Below are 19,368 nucleotides of genomic sequence, written 5' to 3'. Positions count from 1 at the left end.
AGAGCTTAACTTAATCATAGCTAACACTTGGTTCAAGAATCATAAAAGAAGGTTGTATACATGGAAGTATCCTGGAGATACTAAAAGGTATCAGATAGATTATATAATGGTAAGACAGAGATTTAGGAATCAGGTTTTAAATTCTAGGGCATTTCCAGGGGCAGATGTGGACTCTGACCACAATCTATTGGTTATGACCTGTAGGTTAAAACTGAAGAAACTGCAAAAAGGTGGGAATTTAAGGACATGGGATCTGGATAAGCTGAAAGAACCAGAGGTTGTACAGAGTTTCAGAGAGAGCATAAGGGAACAATTGGCAGCAATGGGGGAAAGAAACATAGTTGAAGAAGAATGGGTAGCTCTGAGGGATGAAGTAGTGAAGGCAGCACAGGATAAAGTAGGTAAAAATACGAGGGTTGCTAGAAATCCTTGGGTAACAGAAGAAATATTGATTTTAATTGATGAAAGGAGAAAATATAAAAATGAAGTAAATGAAGCAGGCAAAAAGGAATACAAACATCTAAAAAATGAGATCGACAGGAAGTGCAAAATGGCTAAGCAGGGATGGCTAGAGGACAAAAGTAAGCATGTAGAAGCTTATCTAACTAGGGGTAAGATAGATACTGCCTACAGGAAAATTAAAGAGACCTTTGGAGAGAAGAGAACCACGTGTATGAATATCAAGAGCTCATATGGCAATCCAGTTCTAAGCAAAGAAGGGAAGGCTGAAAGGTGGAAGGAGTATATAGAAGGTTTATACAAGGGCGATGTACTTGAGGACAATATTATGGAAATGGAAGAGGATGTAGATGAAGACGAAATGAGACGTAAGATACTGCGTGAAGAGTTTGACAGAGCACTGAAAGACCTGAGTCGAAACAAGGAACCCGGAGTAGACAACATTCCATTAGAACTACTGACGGCCTTGGGAGAGCCAGTCATGACAAAACTCTACCAGCTGGTGAGCAAGATGTATGAGACAGGTGAAATACCCTCAGACTTCAAGAAGAATATAATAATTCCAATCCCAAAGAAAGCAGGTGCTGACAGATGTGAAAATTTCCGAACTAATCAGTTTAATAAGTCACAGCTGCAAAATACTAACGCGAATTCTCTACAGACGAATAGAAAAACTGGTAGATGCGGACCTCGGGGAGGATCAGTTTGGATTCCGTCGAAATGTTGGAACACGTGAGGCAATACTGACCTTACGACTTATCTTAGAAGAAAGATTAAGAAAAGGCAAACCTACGTTTCTAGCATTTGTAGACTTAGAGAAAGCTTTTGACAATGTTGACTGGAATACTCTCTTTCATATTCTGAATGTAGCAGGGGTAAAATATAGGGAGCGAGAGGCTATTTAAAAATTGTACAGAAACTAGATTGCAGTCATAAGAGTCGAGGGGCATGAAAGGGAAGCAGTGGTTGGGAAAGGAGTGAGACAGGGTTGTAGCCTCTCCCCGATGTTATTCATTCTGTATATTGAGCAAGCAGTAAAGGAAACAAAAGAAAAATTTGGAGTAGGTATTAAAATTCATGGAGAAGAAATAAAAACTTTGAGGTTCGCCGATGACATTGTAATTCTGTCAGAGACGGCAAAGGACTTGGAAGAGCAGTTGAACGGAATGGACAGTGTCTTGAAAGGAGGATATAAGATGAACATCAACAAAAGCAAAACGAGGATAATGGAATGTAGTCAAATTAAATCGGGTGATGCTGAGGGAATTAGATTAGGAAATGAGATACTTAAAGTAGTAAAGGAGTTTTGCTCTTTAGGAAGTAAAATAACTGATGATGGTCGAAGTAGAGAGGATATAAAATGCAGACTGGCAATGGCAAGGAAAGCGTTTCTCAAGAAGAGAAATTTGTTAACATCGAATATAGATTTATGTATCAGGAAGTCGTTTATAAAAGTATGTATGGAAGTGAAACATGGACGATAACTAGTTTGGACAAGAAGAGAATCGAAGCTTTCGAAATGTGGTGCTACAGAAGATTGCTGAAGATTAGATGGGTAGATCACGTAACTAATGAGGAGGTATTGAATAGGATTGGGGAGAAGAGAAGTTTGTGGCACAACTTGACTAGAAGAAGGGATCGGTTGGTAGGACATGTTTTGAGGCATCAAGGGATCACAAATTTAGCATTGGAGGGCAGCGTGGAGGGTAAAAATCGTAGAGGGAGACCAAGACATGAATACACCAAGCAGATTCAGAAGGATGTAGGTTGCAGTAGGTACTGGAAGATGAAGCAGCTTGCACAGGATAGAGTAGCATGGAGAGGTGCATCAAACCAGTCTCAGGACTGAAGACAACCACAAGTGTATCCGTATCATAGAGAAGAGCGGCCTAAGAGACGATCTGGCATTAAGTCGATTCTATAGCAAATGACACGAAAGGGCGGATTTCTCAGGTTTTTACTACATATAAACACTTTTCACGCTCTCCCGTGCAACGTGGCTGGTAGACCTCCCTTCATGCAAAATCGTAAGGTCTTAGCTCATGTCCAAGACAGCAAAGCCGGCTTGGAAGTCAATAATCGATAACTGAAACTTGAATTGTACTGCTTCTTACTGGCTATTACATCAACTTGGAAGCTTCGTCTGTGTTCTACTATGGTGCTTTCAGTGTCTCCGGATACCGCAGCACGCAACATAGCTTTGCAGACGATAAGTGTAACCGTTTCGTAGAGAAGAGCGGCCAAAGAGACGATCTGGCTTTAAGTCGATTCGATAGCATAAGACAAAAACGGGGGGATTTTACAGGTTTTTACTACATACGAACACTTTTCACATTCTCCCGTGCAACGCGGCTGCTTGTCCTCCTTTCATGCAAAATCTTAAGGTCCTAGCTCATGTCCAAGGCACCACAGCCGGCTAAAAAGTCAATAATCGTTAACAAAAACTTGATTTGTACTGCTTCTTACTGGGTATCACATCAACTTAGGAGCTTCTTTTGTGTCAAATTATTATTTTCAAATCAACAGCGCATTGCATGCACTCCTTACTAGAAACATGAATAATCTCCACAAAAATTTGGAAGTTAATTACTTTGGTGCAAGAAAGTCTCGATCATTCAGGAAAACGAATTTTCAATAACTTGTCAGCAGCCATAAAAGTTTTACTACTGTCAAAATTCAGTTTAAGAGCAGCCTAAAGGATTTATTTAACCATCTCCTCCGACACCATTAATGAATTGAATTTTTTAGTAGAACTAGGGCGTGAGCGATTGAGAGTGAGTGAGTTAGAAAGAGAGAGAGAGAGAGAGAGAGAGAGAGAGAGAGAGAGAGAGAGAGAGAGAGAGAGAGAGAGTGGGGGGGGGGAGGGTGTCAAATAATACGAGTACGATCAGAAGTACGTTTAAATTTTCATCCCTCATTTCACGTCGATAATCAGTCCACTTGCGATCTGTGGAAGGTAAATTAGCATATTAGTTTCCCACTGAGCATCTCCTCATTATGGATCATTTGCAACCGAAAATACATATAGTCTAATCTAACCGTCTTGTCTGTCCTATCTCTGTTGAAGGGTACACATGAGACAGATGCCTTCTTATTGTTGTTGTTGTGGTCTTCAGTCCAGAGACTGGTTTGATGCAGCTCTCCCAGCTACTGTATCATGTGCAAGCGCCATCTCCCAATACGCACTGCAACCTACATCCTTCTGAATCTGCTAGTGTATTCATCTCCTGGTCTCCCTCCTCGACCTTTACCCTCCGCGTTGCCCTCCAATACTAAAATGGTGATCCGCTGATGCCACAGAACGTGTCCTACCAACCGATTCCTTCTTGTAGTCAAGTTGTGCCACAAAGTTCTCTTCTCCCCAATACTATTTAATACCTCGTCATTAGTTAAGTGATCTACCCATCTGATCTTCAGCATTCTTCTGTAGCACCTTATTTCTAAAGCCTCTAGTCTCTTCTTATCCAAACTCTTTATCGTCCATGATTCACTTCCATACATGGCTACACTCCATACAAATACTCGGATAACACACTTCCTGATACGTAAAGCTATACTCAATGTTAACAAGTTTTTCTTCTTCAGAAACACTTTCCTTGCCATTGCCAGTATACAATTTATATCCTCTATACTTCGACCGTCATCAGTTATTTTGCTCCCCAAATACCAAAACTCCTTTACTACTTTAAGTGTCTCAGTTCCTAATCTAATTCCTTCAGCATCACCAAACATGTTTCGACTACATTCCATTATCCTCGTTTTGCTTTTATTGATGATCATCTTATATCATTCTTTCAGGACACTCCACTCCATTCAGCTGCTCTTCCAGGTCCTTTGATGTCTCTGACAGAATTTTGTCATGAGCGAACCTCAAGGTTTTAATTTCTTGTCCATAGATTTTAATTCCTACTTCGATTTTTCTCTTTTTTTCCTTTACTGCTTGCTCAATAAACAGATTGAATAACATCGGCGATTGACTAGAACCGCATCTCACTACCTTCCCAACCACTGCTTCCCTTTCATGCCCCCTGACTCTTGCAACTCCCATCTGGTATGTGTACAAATTGTAAATGGCCTTTCACTCATTGCATTTTACCACTGCCACTTCAGTATTTGAAAGAGTTTTCCAGTCAACATTGTCAAAAGATTTCTCTAAGTCTACAAACGCTAGAAACGTAGGTGTGCCTTTCCTTAATCTAGCTCTTAAGAGAGGACGTAGGGTCAGTATTGCCTCATGTGTTCCAGTATTTCTACGGAATCCAAACTGGTATACCCCGAGGTCGGCTTCTACCAGTTTCTCCATTCGGCTGTAAAGAATTGGCTTTAGTATTTTGCGCCTGTGACTTACTAAACAAATAGTTCGGTAATTTTCACATCTGTCAACAACTGCTTTCTTAGAGATTGGAATTATTATATTCTTCTTGAAGTCTGACGGTATTTCGCCTGTCTCATACATCTTGCTCATCAGATGGTAGAGTTTAGTCAGGGCTGGCTCTCCCACGGGTGTCAGTAGTTATAATGGAATGTTGAATACTCCCGGGGCCTTGTTTCGGCGTAGGTCTTTCACTGCTCTGCTAAACTCTTCACGCAGTATATCATCTCTTATTTCATCTTTATCTACATGCTCTTCCATTTCCAAATTCTGTTTTCAAGCACATTGCCCTTGTATAGATCTTCTATATACTCCTTCCACCTTTCTGCTTTCCCTTCTTCGCTTATAACAGGGTTTCCATCTGAGCTCTTGATATGCATACAAGTGGATCTCTTTTCTCCAAAGCTTTTATTTTTATTTATTTATTGTTCCGTGGGACCATATTAAGGAGAAATCTTCATGGTCATAGAACGAGTCAATACATGAAATTATAACACGATAGTAGAAACAGATAAAATGAAATATAAAAACATATTAAGGCGACAAGTCGTAAGTTTAAATAAAGAAAATTAACTACGTAACATGAAATTTGCATAATTTTTTAGCTCTTCCAGGAGCTCCTCGACAGAATAGAAGGAGTGAGCCATGAGGAAACTCTTCAGTTTAGACTTAAAAGATTTTGGGCTACTGCTAAGATTTTTGAGTTCTTGTGGTAGCTTATTGACAATGGATGCAGCAGAATACTGCACTCCTTTCTGCACAAGAGTCAAGGAAGTGCATTCCACATACAGATTTGATTTGTGCCTAGTATTAACTGATTGAAAGCTGCTAACTGTTGGGAATGCGCTAATACTGCTAACAATAAACTACATTAAAGAAAATATATGCTGTCAGGGCAATGTCAGAATTCCCAGACTATTGAATAGGGGCCAACAAGAGGTTCTCGAACAGCCCGTTTTGAGCCAAAAATACCCTTTTTGAATCAGAAGAATTACCCAAAGAATATAATACCATACGACCTAAGCGTATGAAAATATGCGAAGTAGACTATCTTCCATGTTGAACTGTCACTAATTTCAGATACTGTTCTAATGGTAACTAAAGCAGCATTTAGTTTCTGAACAAGATCCTGGACATGGGCTTTCCACAACGGCTTACTATATATCCGATCGCCTAGGAACTTTAACTGTTTCGTCTCGCTTATAACATGCCCATTCTGTCTGATCAAAATATCGGTCCTTGTTGAATTGTGAATTAGAAACTGCAAAAACTGAGTCCTACTGTGATTTAGCATCAAATTGTTATCCACAAGCCATGAACTTATTCCATTAACTACATTATTTGATACTGTTTCAGTATTACACACGAGATCCTTCACTGCCAAACTGGTGTCATCAGCAAACAGAAATATTTTTGAATCACCTGTAATACTAGAGGGCATATCATTTATATAAGTAAGAAACAGCAGTGGCCCCAGAACCGACCCTTGGGGGAATGCCCTCTTAACAGAGCCCCATTGCGAATGATTATCACTACCACTCTCAATATCGCAGAGAATTACCTTCTGCTTTCTGTTCTTAAAGTAAGAGGGGAACCAATTGTATGCTACTCCCTTACTCCATAATGGTCCAACTTGTGCAGTAATATTTTGTGGTCAACACAGTCAAAAGCCTTCGTTAAATCAAAGAAAACACCTAGCGTTCGCAACCTTTTATTTTATCCGTCCAAAACCTCACAGAGAAAAGAGAATATAGCATTTTCAGTTGTTAAACCATTTCTAAAACCAAACTGTACATTTGACAGCAAATAATGTGAATTTAAATGCTCCAGTAACATTGTATATACAACCTTCTCGATAACTTTAGCAAACACCGATGGCATTGAAATAGGTCTAAAGTTGTCAACATTATCCTTGTCTCCCTTTTTATAAAGTGGCTTCAGTAGAGAGTACTTTAATCGGTCAGGAAACCGACCACCGCTAAAGGAAAAGTCACAGATATGGCTAAGTACTGGGCCAACATACACAGAACAATACTTCAGTATTCTGCTAGATACCCTGCCATATCCATGAGAGTTCTTGGTCTTTAGTGATTTAATTATTAACTCAATCTCCCTCTTGTCAGTATCATGGAGGACCGTTTAGGGTAACAGTCTCGGAACACTTTTTTCTAAGAGCGCTATATGATTCCCTGTTGGGGCTAGGTTTCTATTTAGTTCACCTGGTACATTCAGAAAGTGATTATTAAATACTGTACATATATGCGACTTATCAGTAACACGAACATTCCCACTACTCACTGATTCTATATCGTCGACCTGTCTCTACAGACCAGCCACACCATTTACGACTGACCATATGGCTTTAATTTTATCCTGAGACGTAGCTATTCTATCTGCATACCACTTTGCCATACCAGTTTACATATGATTATATGAATTAAGGAGATCTACCAGCATCCTTTTACTTGCACAATCACTTTACAATTAATATTGAAATCACCACATATAAATAATTTTTTGTATTTCCTACAAAGTGTACCAAAAACCTCCTCTAGCTTTAGCAAAAATGTTGTGAAATTGGCGTCTGTGGCTCTATAAATAACAATTAGAAGTTTAGCTCCATTAAATTTAACCATACCTTCACAACATTCTAACACCTTTTCAGTGCAGTACTTAGAAACATCAATTGACTCTAATGGGATGCTGTTTTTCACATACATGGCTACTCCCCCACACCGAAAAGAGCTCCTAGAAAAGCTGCCAGCCAACCTGTATTCTGGTAAAGGAAGCCTCTGAATTATCTCCTTATTTAAGAAGTGCTCAAATATACCAATAATTTCAGAGTCAACATCTATAAGCAGTTCACAAACTTTATCTCTAACATCTTGTATATTTTGATGAAATATACTAATTCTCTCATTACTTGGATACTTAAGCTTTGTCAAAAGTGGATCTTTTGTTAGAGAGACTTCCCTTAAGCAGGAAGACCTATCAGCTGACTGGTGCAGCTCTAACATCAACTACTGCAGGAATTTTCCCATGAGTGATCCCACCACCTCGATCTATGCTGTCACTTTAATTTTCCTGTAGGCGGTGTCTATCTTACCCATGGTGATTTTCGCCTCTACATCCTTACATTTGTCCTCTAGCCATCCCTGCTTAGCCATTTTGCACTTCATGTCGATCTAATTTTTGAGACGTTTGTATTCCTTTTCGCCTGCGTCATTTACTGCATTTTTATATTTTCTCCTTTCATCAATTGAATTCAATATTTCTTCTGTTACCCAAGGATTCCTACTAGCCCTCGGCTTTTTGCCTACTTGATCCTCTGCTGCCTTCACTACTTCATCCCTCAAGGCTACCCATTCTTCTTCTACTGTATTTCATTCCCCCATTCCTATCAATTGTTCCCTTATGCTCTCCCTGAAACTCTGTACAACCTCTGGTTCTTTCAGTTTATCCAGGTCCCATCTCCTTAATTTCCCACATTTTTGCAGTTTCTTCAGTTTTAATCTACAGTTCATAACCTATAGATTGTGGTCAGAGTACACATTTGCCCCTGGAAAAGTCTTACAATTTAATACCTGGTTTCTTACCTTTATATAATCTATCTAAAATCTTGCAGTATCTCCAGGTCTCTTCCACGTATACAACGTTCTTTCACGATTCTTGAACCAAGTGTTAGCGATGATTAAGTTATGCTCTGGGCAAAAACCTACCAGGCGGCTTCCTCTTTCATTTCTTACCACCATTCCATATTCACCTACTACGTTTCCTTTTCTTCATTTCTCTACTATCAAATTCCAATCACTTGTGCCTATTCTATTTTCATCTCCCTTCACTATCTGAATAATTTCTTTTATCTCATCACACATTTCATCAATTTCTTCCTCATCTGCGGACTACTTTTAAGATTATGGTAGGTGTGGACTTCATGTCTATCTTGGCCACAATAACGCGTTCACTGTGCTGCTTGTAGTAGCTAACCGGCATTCGAATTTTTTTTTTATTCATCATTAGACCTACCCATGCGTTAGGTTCATATTGGCCTTCCTAATACTTAAATCTATATTCGATGTTAACAATGACGCCGGTGGATAGACTATATGAAATTACTGATCGTCGATAAAGTCGCGAATATAACCGACATGCTATTGGGCCCTTCGCAGGGAAAGGGTTTTCGCCGCAAAAAGCGGGAAACTGGAATCCAGCAAATGAGTAAAAAATATTTATTCAGTGACAAAAAATTAGTGTACGTACACAACAATAGTCTGGGATTTCTGTATTACATAAAACAGTTTTTGTGATTGTATCTTGCAGCTTTAGTTATTTTTAATGAAAAGAGATTTTAAAAGGACAGAAAGAGCGTTTTGGTCTACGCTACACATCGTTCTGTTAGTATAGTCTTGACTTCGTAATCACTTTCGTGGACTTCTGCAACTCTCAATCAAAATATCCAACCTAATCGAGACAATACGCTACGATACAGCCGACATCATGACAAGAGAATGGGCTACATCAAACTCGAAGTAATTTTATATAGATAAGGATCTCAATGACCTGTGTACGTCTAATATAAAAGATCTCCTAACCATTCTCCTCAATTAGATCGCCATCTTCACTTGACCTTTAACTGAAACTGTTTCAGAATTAAAGACTGAATTCAAAGAAAATTTGGCTTCCAGTCACAAAACAAGAAAAATAAAAATAATAAAAGTGAGAATGTGAAACAGGTTAGCAATAACCACAAACAGGAGATTCTACAGAAAATCAAAGTGAGAAAGGAAATTATTAATATTATCGACCGTTTAGGAACTCTATGCTACGAAAGGGATGAAACCACATATAGAATAACTGGTGGAAAAGTTAGTGTGTTTTAAGATTAAATCCAAACAACAATTAGAGAAAAATATATCGAAGCTAGGCCTATATTACGAAAAATTGCTAAATCTCGAGGCAAATTGTGTCCTCCAGTATTTGATGAAGTGTTAGTGCCCCTAGCACGGATAAAAACAGGATCTACAGCATCAACAGAAACTTCGGATATGTGTTTCATATTTCATCCAAGCCTACAGTCTATAAATACTAAAACAAAATACCACTACAGGGAAACTACCTACGAAGAAGTTCTTGGTAAAACTATGTAGCTGTAGTTGCCTTGGACTAACGACGTGTGATTATCAATGTAACCTGTACAGACTGTACGCTTTCCAAAGCTGTTATCCATGAAAAAGCTAAACGACGTTTCGTGAACAAAACACAATTTAAGACCGGACCACTAATAAAATTATCTGACAATAGGCACTGTTGAAAATTTGTGCCAGACCAGGATTACCACCCGAGTCTCCTGGTTACTAGGGAGAGGCAATGATCACTGTGTCCGAATTACACAGTGGTCAACATAATAGCACGAACTGCCCGAGCATGCCGTTCGTCAGATCCAAATTCTCAATTTCTCCATAGACTGCTAATGCAGTGCTCCTTGAACATTATCCTCCTCGCCTTAATTAAACAGACACAGAATATATACAAGCTTGGCCTTACGAACATTGCAGACGCCGTCTATGCAACACGCGTCACACTTCAAAGAGTTTACCAATACATTGCATTGTTTACTATCGACCACGGATCAAGCAACGTAAAAAGCACTGCGTCTACTGAGATCATGATTCAGAGTTAAAAAAAAAAAAAAAAAAAAAAAAAAAAAGAAACTAATAAGTCGCCTACATATTATAGTTGCTGCCGAAAGAGGAGAATCACTATTTTCCCACAAACGGAAATATAGTTAAAATTACGCTTCTAATTCGGCTAGTTTCGGCGGTTACTAAAATTTGTAGTGAAAGTTACATAGGGAACTCTCCCGTCCCCCCACCAGAAACGTAGTTTTCGTCGCTGTTGTGCGACTTTTGTACACAGCCAGAGAAAGTGTGTTAAACATGGCGCGGACGGAAACACTAGGCTACGCTACAGGGAAATCTGCTTACACAACGTTTACTCGGCATTAATAATCGTTGGCGTAAACATCTCTCAATCAAATTACCCCCTTCCAACCTAACTTAGATCTCGGGCTACACTGCCCATAGGCCTGTCATCACAACCAAAATTTCAATGTGTGGGGGATATCCTGTACTTCTCGCTAATCTCTCTCTAGGCAAAAATGTCAGTTATTGTAGATTGGTGGCAGTCTCAACTACAAGATTTACTAATGATAAACACTATTGAGGCGGCTCGTAATTTTAGAATAGTTCTCTTCGTCTTACTTGGCATAAATTGTTCGCTGGCGTCCCAGCAGCTAGCTCCTTCAGTGTCTGCTTCTGCCATCGCACCACGCCAGTCTGTTTTTATCCTAGCAGACAGAACGCACCGCACATCCGACAAGTTCGGAACCACTCAACTGGCCAGTTAGCTACTGAGCCGAACACTGTTTACACCGTCAAAGGAAAACTATGCAAAGATGTACACTCGAATGGCACGACTGAGTAGTACACACACACACACAAACAGTAATATCTGTAGAATGTCCATCGACACGCGCAGAACGAAATTCTTCTCGCGAACGTACAGCGTCTCCGAAAAAAATCTCGTGACTATATTCCGGCGTTACGGCCAGGTTCTCATTCAAATGAGCAAAAAATGTTATATATTTTTTTTGAGACAGTGAAAATACACTTGAAGGATCTGTTTGGGAGTTACGAGTGATCATACTATGAGCTTTATTTTAGATTTTCAGTAAAAAAAATGGCGCCCGCAATTATGATTTGATCACGCGGACTGCGTGCAGTGTGGCCTCTCAGATGTTACCTGAAATCAAAAATGGAAGACATCAGTTGATACTAAATTACTTCTCTGAAATTGAAAATGGAAAACATTAGTCGATATTACATAAAATTTATGGGAGCGCATACCTAACCGCAATGAAACAACCGTAAATTTAACGATACGGTACTAATTCGAACTCTGAGTTAGATTTTTTGGGTGGTTTATTTCACTCCTTATGCCTTCACAAAAATTACTTAATATTAATCAGTGTCATCAGTGTCATATATTATAGGTATAAGCTCCTAAGAAAAGTGTTTACTTTTGTGGGTCAGAGGTAGAAGTTAAGAGATTGAACCATTTTTAGTTAATGCTGCATGCCGTTCTGAGAAAATTGTTTCTCCAAAAAAAAAAAAAAAAAAAAAAAAAAAAAAAAAAAAAAAAGTTCAACGTCTAGGGAAACCTTTTAGTTATATTATTACTTCGATTTGCATGAACTGAGGGTTACATGTATATTTTTAATGTCGCTGAACACGAATCTGCAGTAAGATTTTCAATATTCAAAACGGCTAATGCAATACGGAGAGCACAGGATTATGCTTTGTCCAATTTTTACCAAAAATGCATTTTCGTTATTTACGTTTAGTGTGCAATCCAAGGAGCACTTTTCAACCCTTCCTCGGGCTGGAATTGTTCCTAGATAGCAACTCCCTGTTCTTCTTGGCAGGAAAAGCCGATCTGTCTAACCTGGATATGCAGCACTCGTTATTCGTCAGTGTTATCGGCGAGTATGTTTGCAGTATGAATCATTTTGTGCACGTGCGTCACGGGACGAGCTTTGATCTACATCTATATGGATACTCTGCAAATCACATTTAAGTGCCTGGCAAAGGGTTCTTCGAATCCCCTTCACAATTGATAGTTAATTGAAACCCTCAGCTGCCGACAGGTGTTGTTGATATACTTCGATGGGGACAGCTGAAAATGTGTGCCCCGACCGGGACTCGAACCCGGGATCTCCTGCTTACATGGCAGACGCTCTATCCATTTGAGCCACCGAGGACACAGATGAATACCGCGACTGCAGGTATTTATCCCTTACACGCTTCCCGTGAGACTCACATTTCCAACCGGCCACAATCCACAAACGTAATGTACGTAATAGGTGTTTGCCCATCCACTCAATACTGGCCCACACTAAGGTGACGATTCCCGTAAGATTTCGGGCAATCTGTGCGCATTCGCACAGACGAAGGTCAATGGCTGGGTAACGTTTAACCATATATATGAAGATAGTAACTGTTCTCGAAAGAACAGGCGCCACTGACGACCGGGCAGCTTCTCTAGAATACATGATAGACCGGCCTATGTGGCCGAGCGGTTCTAGGCGCTTCAGTCGGGAGCCGTGCGACCGCTACGGTCGCAGGTTCAAATCCTGCCTCGAGTATGGATGTGTGTGATGTCCTTAGGTTAGTTAGGTTTAAGTCGTTCTAAGTTCTAGAGGACTGATGACCTCAATTGTTAAGTCCCATAGTGTTCAGAGCCATTTGAACCATCAGTCCCTGTGCTTACACACTACTTACATTAACTTATGCTAAGGACAACAAACACACACAACGATGCCCAAGGGAGGACTCGAACCTCCAACGGGGGGAGCCGCGCGAACCGTGACAAGGCGTTTGAGACATGGCGGATACCCCGCGCGGCTCATGGCAGTCGTGACACTGCTTCAAACAATGGGCTGTAGAAATTTTTTTAAGCACGGATTAAAAAAAAAACCTTTCCGTTCCAAGAGTCTGGACAAGTACACCTTAAAAAAAATGCAACTACAAAGAAATTGAATTTTCGAACTTTTTGGATGAGAACCTGTCCCTATGGAACACCGTTGATAAAATGTCACAGGGATTATGTACTCAGGTTTCACATGTGGATTAACAATTCCTAATCGAGGAATTTGCATCTCCCACCTTGGAATTCTCAGTACAGAATTTTTATCCATTACGAGATTCTCAGCCACTTGCAGAAGTGATTTCCCGTGATTCTGCAAAACTTTTCCGTTAGCCAATCGTAGCAACTATAATATTTGGTTCCTGGTGCATGACATGTCTCTTAACTTAAAGTGACCAACTCATTTGCATAAAGAGCTAACTTATCATCCGCTTCTTTACTTGCGTAGACCGTTTATGGTCTTCAAAGATTTTTTTTCTTTAATCGTTTTTTATGTCTTTTATAAACTGCAACACTTTCTAAACTTAACGCCATTGAAGCATGGTCTTTTACTGAATGACCAAAAAACAATGCCGACAGCTGGAGTCGAAGGTTTTCGTTAATCAAGCCGTTTGTATTCTTGTGGTGATATCTCCATAGAATCTTTCATTCCGCAACACATATTTCTTTTATATAACTGAGAAGTGAAATACCGGTTTTCATAGATGCAGATTTAACATATTTTAATATAACGCAATAAATATTTCATTAAAATTTTCATCCCCTTACTATCGAAGTTCCAAAACCACTGAAACACATAGTTTTTAAAAATTCTAACAGAGGAGCCGAATACGAATTGTCAGATATATTTAGTAATGCTTTCATAATGAACCATTTTGAGAAACATCTCACACCCTTTAGGAGTTAGGTTTTCAGAAACAATTAAACATGTATTCTTCTATTTAGAACCAAGGAGCCAAATTCAAATCTTCATCCATTTAATTCTAAAAATGCTTTCATAGTGAAATATTTCATAAAACTTTTCATCCCCTATTTCACTCTATTAATGAGTTAAATTTCCAAAAGCAACGAAACACATTCTTTTTACATCCAACTGAGAAGTCTATTACCTATTTTCATAGATGTAACTTTAACAATGCTTTAGTAGTTCTTTAATAATGATTTATTTTCAAAAAACCTTCACTATTTATTCTATCCCCCCCCCCCAATGAAAGAATTTCGGAAAATGATAAAAACCTTTTTTTTTGTTTCTGGCTGAGAAACCAAATGTCAATTTTCGTAGTTTTGTAGTCGTAGCTTCAACAGTGACATAGGGACATATTTTTTTAAAAAAAAAACTTTTCAACCCATATTTCACCCCCTTAGGAGTGGAATTTCGAAAAATCTCTTCTTAAATGGTGCTTTCAGCGTAATATTTACACCTTCATCAAATTTCACGTCTGTATACTTTGCAGGTTGGGCTGGAAGGCGATGAGTGAGTGGATACATGTGCCCCTATCGCATCTCCTTGGAGGTTGTAGTTCCAAAAACAGTGAAACACGTATATTTCAATAACAGAATTTCCATAGATTTATCTTTAAAAATTCTTTCACACTGAATTATTTTCATAAAACATTTCATCCTATATTCCCCCTCCTTATGAATTGAATGTATCAAAAACAGTGAGACATGTAATTTTTTTTTATTTTTACTTTAACCGAGAAGCCAAATTCAGGTTTAAATATATTTAGCTTTAAAAATGCTTTCATAATTAAATACTTCATGAAACATTTCATCCTCTATGTAATGGGATTGTGGTAGTGACACACCAAAATCACAATAGTAATCCGTTGTAGTTGCTACACATTTTATTACAATCAAAAGCATTATAAAATCACAATCACAAAAATACAAGAGATTGCCTTATAAGGCCAGATCAGATGGACAAATAATAAATAAATTTCTTTACGTGGAACAAGACCCGTTAAATTTCAAATTTGGATATGACTAGGTAAATATACTTAGGTAAGGCTTTACTTAAATAGTACAAATGTGCATAGAATGCGCAGCAGATCTCTCATTACTTCCAATCAGCAGAGAAACAGATTAAGCCTAAGAAACAGAATTTTTAACATTTGGCTACCCAACTTTCCATAACAAAACTATATACAAATGATTAAAGCAATTAAGGAGGTACTTTAATTTTGACCAAACCGACCTTCAAATTTACTTACTCAATTGATTAATCAACAATATTCTTAGAATGATTACAACTAGAACATGACCATATGACAATTCCCTTAAAATAAGGTTGCTTCAATATTTCGTGTGAATTGGCGATAGACGCGAGCAGACCAAGGATTCAAATCAATACGAGAGATCCACGAGACAGGGAGTGACATAGAAATATACTCAACTTGACAATGCAATTGAACTTTGGATGCTATAGTTCTCCACCGGAACGATGGAATCACGCGAAAGTGACAACATAACCGAAGATGTAAAGGAGAGGACATGGCCTTAAACATCTCTCTGCCGCCGTGGTGCTCTGTTCCCAGTATGCTAGCGTCGATCGCTGCCAATTATCTCTAACACAACACACATCAAGGGTAGAGAGTTTTCTGAGACATATACTACACAACCTTATCTGGAGAACAGGTGAGCATTACAACTGAACTGAAACAAATGAGCCTCCGTCAGTTACTTGCCCAGTGCCAGCCCTTAAACTTTGATTAATAAGTTCGCTAAAAGTCATGCCGAAGTCAAGATGACAAGATTTATCTCGAGGTTCCGCATATTAGGGGCAGAGACAATGAATTGGCGACGCTCTTAGCCGTATGTTCGCGGGAGAGTCTGGGGAAGGCAAGGGCCACGTGGAGCCGGATCTTGGAGCGAATTTCCTTCTCTCCGAGACACCCGGTTTCTTCTGCGACTCAGCCGGCAAACAGGCTGTGGACCCCAGGTGGGGACCGAATAGGCAGCAGTAGGCGGATGGCGACGTCGTTACTGGCTGTTGCCCTGTTGCCTTCGGGGGGCGGGGGGCTCTTGTGTAAAGGGGGAGACAACCGTGGTGAAGTGAAGGTCTCTATTCCACAGGAACGAGTTAGCATGATATATCCACGATTCGGTGGTCGGGGGTCATTTGGCGCTATACAAGACCTAGAACCGAGTTCGGGAACACATGTTTTGGCCCAACCTATATCGCGATGTCAGGAGATTTGTTGGCAACTGTGTCCAGTGTAAGCGCGGTAAGCCCGATGTGGGTCCGTGCAGAGAACTACTACAGTCGCTTAGGGAGCAGTGTCCTCTGGACCGCGACTCAAAGATCGAAGCAACGATCGATGGAAACTGGCGCCAGAAACGCACCAGCTCACTCTATTTCATCCCCTTAGGGGTTGAACTTCCAAAAACACTAAAACACGTATTTTATTATTTGTAACCTTGAAGTCAAATACCAATTTTCGTAGATGTAGCCTTAAAAATACTTTCATAGTTATTCCATAATTATTTATCTCAAAATAAAATGTTCACCCGCTATTTCACTTCATTCCCAGTAATAATGGAACACATATTTCTTTATTTCTGACCTAGAAACCTGATACAAATTTTCGTATGCCTAGCTTCAAAATTACCTTAATAGCTACATGTTTCAAAAATCCTATAATTTCCTGTGTCTCCCCCTTTCAGTGTAGGAGGGATAGTGTCGTACAAGAGACAGTATACTCAGTAGACAACGAACTGCTAGTTGTGAAATCAGCGACATAGGAACCGAGACTGACACAGAAGGTGCTGAAAGTGAAGCACACTAGACTCGTGTCTACCACGGCTTCTAATAATATCGATTTACCATGAACGGAAGTTCCGAAAAGTGAGCAAGTAATTTTACAGTAAATTCAGTACCGATGGAGAGGATATACAACGAAAAACATTTCTATAAAATTTCAGAAATAATGAAATATTCCACTCAAGTCGCGCGGCAGAACACGCAATGGATATGCTTGCACTTAAGACGGAAAGCCCCACGTGCTTACGCAGGCTTACGACAGATCTCAAAATTCGGCAGTAGGCGTAAGCCAACCTCGTGTGCTGCTACCTGTTGTTGATGCCAGGCATCAAGGTCTCAGTAGTACGGCCATGCACTGGAGAGTAGTTGCTTTGTAAGCACTCCGTCTTCAGTCCACGAGTGGCCTACTGGGACGGGACCATCCGACCGCTGCGTCATCATCCGTGGAGGATGCGAACAGGAGGGGCGTGGGGTCAGCACACTGCTCTCCCCGTCGTTATGGCGGTTTTCTTTGACCGGAGCCGCTACTATTCGGTCGAGTAGCTCCTCGATTGGCACCACGAGGCTGAGTGCACCCCGAAAAATGGCAAGAGCGCATGGCGGCCTGGATGACCACCCATTCAAGTGCCGACCACGTCCGACAACGCACTTAACTTCGGTGATCTCACGTGAACCAATGCAACCTCAGGGGCAAGGCCGTTGCCGCAGATATTTTAGAGTAGTTGCTAACGTTTCATAATTATCTAGTTTACGGGGAAAATGTAAAAATGGCGATTGTCACCGAAGCTACAACTAATCGGAATTTCTGGTTAGTTATCAAGTGGTCTTGTGTGCGAGCCTGAATTTTTCATCCTTTGCGGTGGGAATGATTCAAACCTGTCATGTTCTTCTTATGAAGTGTTCTATTTATTTTACACACAATGATCATTTGTAGTTGTGTTGAGTTACTACCTTGATAAATTTTTGGATGGCGCACGTATCATAACTGAGATCTGCGCTTGCGCTTAATGGCTGAAGGTGAATTAGCGTAATGAGTAGTAGCGAATGTTATAGTAACATGTTTGTAAATTATTTCAGGTAAATTACGTTAGTCGTGTAATATTATCCGTATACCAGTACAGTATGTGGGCCAATTACGTTAGTCATGGAATACTATCCGTATAAGACTATGTCACCTTGATGTCCCGGAATTTGCTTCAATTTTGGAATCCACGAAAGAACTGGAAATTTTTCTTTACACAGCTTTCCATATAACTTCTATTACAGTGATTCAGTCTTGTCTGTCACTCGACTTTTCTGATCGGGAAATAAATTCTATCGCTCAGATGCTTATTACCTCTTCGTGTTTCTATTTGCCGATATTGCTCATAAACACTTACATATCTCAAAGTTGCTATGGACAGTGATGGAACGACACACTTTTCTATGGCGACACTGCAGTTTAGAGATAGAAAAACCGATCGGTTAAAACGATATGGGTATTTTAGTTCTGAATAACCCATGTCTTTCGGTATTTGTTTGCTCTCGGTTATAACAAGTATCTTTTTTTTTCCTGATAACCACGTAAAAACAGATATATCGATTAGCCACAGCAGCCGCAGTAAAATTTTTAGTTTTCAAGTAAACCTTTTTTTAAAAAAGACGAGTAATTTTTATTCGTAAGATTTCCATAGCTCTGAAATACTGCGTTATTACAGATAAATGGGAAAAGTGATGTATGCCACTTTAATAACACTGCTGACAGAAACGAGCAACAAATGGATTGGTCCAGCATTGCCGAGACAATATTGTGCCTGTTATACAAGCAGTGCGCGAGACTGGACGCAGTTTCTCGCTGTTGTCGAACGTCAGTTGTAACAGAGAATGGCACCATCTGGAAGTCTGGAAGTATTTTACGATATGCGGTAACGAGTGAAGCACATGGGTTGATTTGGTCGACTTGAAACATCATACAAGGAAAAAAGTTAAAATTTCCGGGATAAAAATAGAAAGTGCCTGATCTGCTGCCTGTGTCTACGTAGTATGCCGTTATCTGCTTGTAGCCCTTGAAAACAGAGAAATAAAAACGAAAAAGAGTTCTCCAGCCGAAGTATTCACCCTTTATTGCAGGACTATACGTAACTCCCGCATAGTGCTGTGATAACCGATTACAATATAATTTTTGAGCAGAGCTTCTAAAAACTAAAATCAGTAGGAGAATACTGGCAGTTTTCTGTAGTACGGAAGCACTCGCCATATTTTGAGAGAAGCAGCGAACAGCTGACAAAGTTTTATTTGACTATTTATTTTA

General features: G+C 39.7%; 1 non-coding gene across 1 annotated transcript; it reads right to left on the bottom strand.

Moving 5' to 3' along the window:
• Positions 1-12,576: 12,576 nt before the first annotated feature.
• Trnat-ugu (transfer RNA threonine (anticodon UGU)) lies at positions 12,577-12,650 on the bottom strand. The gene has a single exon. It is a non-coding gene; the product is annotated as a tRNA-Thr (tRNA).
• Between the last annotated feature and the right edge of the window lie 6,718 nt (positions 12,651-19,368).

Source organism: Schistocerca gregaria, chromosome 3, assembly GCF_023897955.1.
Source record: "Schistocerca gregaria isolate iqSchGreg1 chromosome 3, iqSchGreg1.2, whole genome shotgun sequence".
Lineage (NCBI taxonomy): Eukaryota > Metazoa > Arthropoda > Insecta > Orthoptera > Acrididae > Schistocerca > Schistocerca gregaria.
The sequence above is the reverse complement of the archived record's forward strand: the minus strand, read 5'-3'. Positions and strand labels throughout refer to the sequence as shown.